Raw genomic sequence first — 3,196 nt, forward strand, 5'->3', positions numbered from 1 at the left:
TGTTGTTCACGCGAAGCATGCATGAACTGGCAGAGTTGATTGAAAGCAAAAGCAAGGTCCGGGCGAGTCCACGTGAGATATTGAAGGCCTCCAACAATTGAGTGATACTCAGTGGGATTGGGTAGAGGAAAACCAGTATGATCCAGTTTATGAAAGCCAAGAGGTGTGCAACAAGGTTTGGCACCCTGCATATTTTTCCGTTGAAGAAGATCAAGCAAATATTTCGTTTGATGAAAAAAGATCCCTTTAGAAGATCGCTGGACTTCCAGCCCCAAGAAATAGTGTAAAGGACCAAGATCCTTCACTGGAAATCGATTACTGAGCTGTTGAATGAATTGATGACAGAGATGAGAATTAGGGCCAGTAACGAGAATGTCATATACATAAACGAGAACTATAACCAACTGAGGACCATTAAGTACAAACAAAGATGCATCATGTTTATACCATATTTAGGGCCTCGTATTTAGATCTCGTACAGATACTCGGGGGACTTAAATGTAATTATGTGATAAAAGAAGGGGCAAATATGTAATAAGTGAGGAGTCCTTATTCTATAAAAGGACCCCTTACCCTTACAATTAAGGGAGGCCATTTCTGAGGCCAATTCCTAGGCCTTCTCACCCTCTCTCAACGCTCTCACTTTCAGAGCTCTCTCTCCCTCAAATAAATATAATCAGTGTGGATATAGCCCAAACCTTGTGGTGAACCACGATACATCTTGTGTTATTTACATTACTTGCAGATTCACGGTCGGATTTAAGTTGTTCCAAGACCTCCGGTTTTGTGCATCAACATTTTGGCGCCATCTGTGGGAATCGACACGAAAAACTATGTCGGTTTTTTTTCATTTTTTCATCAAATCTCACCACCGTGAATCTGCTTACCTAAAAAACCCCTAAAAATTGTTTCATCACGAGCCAGAATAGACCGTTGGGAAATTTGGGTTGAACCATAGAGAAGTTACTTGGGCCCAGCCAGCCCAGATTAGTCATCGCGAATCTCTGTTGATTTTTCAAGGGGAATGTGAGGGCAGAAATGGCGACTTTGGCTGAGGGCAGAAATGGCGACCTTAGTGTTCGCCGTTCTGGTCGTTACGCAAGTCTCTGTCGACCCACGGAAGATTCCCGCTCCTCCATAAATCTCTGAATTGGGGTCAGAGATCTCTGTTTCTTCCACAACTCCTCCGTCGACCTCTTCCCAAGGCACATACGCCAAACGCCAACGCCTTGTCGTCGTCGTCCTACTCCCCCATGCCATTCCACCTCCAACAACCCCAGTACCTCGCGCCTTACGCCGTCGTAGTGCCACCTAACCTATCCGTCTACCCGACCCCGGCTCCGGTAACTGGTGTCTGCTTTGGGATGAACCACAGGAGTATCTATCAGAACTATGACAGAAACATCGGCGAGACGCAGCGGAGGAATGGGTGAAGGCTCAGATTTCTTTTCTTGTTATCAGGATGTCACAGAGAGAAGAATTTGGAAGAAGGCTCAGATTTCTTTTCTATGTTCATGGTTTTTCAGAGCCTAGTAGACTTCCTTAGAGAGCATGTTGTGACAACATTCCTCAACCTTTCCTTATGTTAAGATAACAAAGGAATTATCATATCCTCTGGAGCAGTTCCTGGTATTGTTCATGTTCTCAAGAATAGAGGGATGAAAGCACGGGAAAATGCAGCTACGACCCTTTTCAGCCTTTCTATGGTGGATAAAAAAAAAGTTATGATTGGCGCTTCAGGAGCCATACCGCCACTTGTTACATTGCTGACCCTTTTTTCAGCCTTTCTCATGATTTGATCACTGCAGCTGATACCAATGCATCAGATTTGATCCGGCAAAAGCAGATGTCTTTTCCCGTGAGCTGTAACAATTCCTTTCTTTCACAGGACCCAAGGTGGTGAAAAGGGACCCTGCCAAGAAGTCAGATGGGCAGAAGACGCACGTTGACCATTATTTTTTACGACGCTTCTCTCTTTGGCGTCAGTGATAGTGCCCTCAAGCCTACTCATATCCTTTACAATCTCTCTCCTGCTGCTATTTTGCTTTTGTCGACCACCAAGAAGATGCCCACTTTAAAAAGATAAGGCTCCAATTATTATTTCTATCATGATTCCTTTTGTCTGCCAGTTGAAGAGACAGAGAGAATGCGATGGAAAAACAAAACTAAAAGCAAAAAAGCAAAAGGAAATGGCATTATTCTGTCATCTGCCAAAAGAAAGAAAAATAAAGAGAAGGGAAAGATCTGCAACAACCCAGTACGCAATAAGCGCAGTACACACCAACGATCTGCAACTGTCAAAGCTTTTGTGTTGAAACTTTTTTAATGATGTAATTTATTATCCTTCGGAAACATCTGTATAAACCCCATTAGAGAGTAATATGTATAAACCCCCGTCAGGGGGTAAAAAAAAAAAAAAAGGCAAAGCCTAAAATAAATGGGCTGGCATGTCGTGGAGGGCGAAGGCCCATAACCCCAAAATAGCACCAACCAGGTGACCAAAAGTACGTCCAGTACTCTAAAATTATTCGGCAACCTGCCTCTATTATCACCAACCAGGTGACCAAAAGTATGCCCAGTACTCCAAAATTATTCGGCAACCTGCCACTATTACCACCAACCAAGTGATGAAATGTACAACCCGTACTCCAATATCATTTGGCAACTAACCATTCATGCCACCAACTAGGTGATGAAATGTACAACCCGAACTCTCCTTCATGCCACCAACTAGGTGATCAAAAGTACACCCAGTACTCCAAATTATACATGAGCATTACTCATGCCATTCATACATAAACATCCATGTGCATCACTCATGACAATCATACATAAACATTCATGACCATCATTCATGTCAACATTCATGAGCATCACTCATGTTAACATTCATGAGCATCACTCATGACAACATCCATGAGCATCACTCATGTCAATCAGCATAAACATTCATGAGCATTACTCATGTCAATCAGCTTCAAAAGCTTCATTTACAGAGCTCTAGCTTTAAAAGCTTCATTTACAGAGCTCTAGCTTCAAAAGATTCATTACAAAAGCTCCAGCTTTGAAAGCTTCATTTACAGAGTTGTAGCTTCAAAGCTTCACTTGCAAAGCTTCAGTGTAGGGTATACAAATACCGCCTCCGAACAACCGCCACTTCGGCCTATACATGGATTCAATTTGAAATCTCCAGCCA

The 3,196-nt window shown here is 42.9% G+C and overlaps 1 long non-coding RNA gene across 1 annotated transcript; it reads left to right on the forward strand.

Annotated features, from left to right (window-relative positions):
• Positions 1-1,055: 1,055 nt before the first annotated feature.
• On the forward strand, positions 1,056-2,458 carry LOC139192220 (uncharacterized). The gene is made up of 4 exons (XR_011576206.1): positions 1,056-1,188; positions 1,600-1,721; positions 1,809-2,087; positions 2,130-2,458. It is a non-coding gene; the product is annotated as an uncharacterized lncRNA (long non-coding RNA).
• Positions 2,459-3,196: the final 738 nt, after the last annotated feature.

The sequence above is a fragment of the Malus domestica genome, chromosome 15 (genome assembly GCF_042453785.1).
Source record: "Malus domestica chromosome 15, GDT2T_hap1".
Taxonomy (NCBI): domain Eukaryota; kingdom Viridiplantae; phylum Streptophyta; class Magnoliopsida; order Rosales; family Rosaceae; genus Malus; species Malus domestica.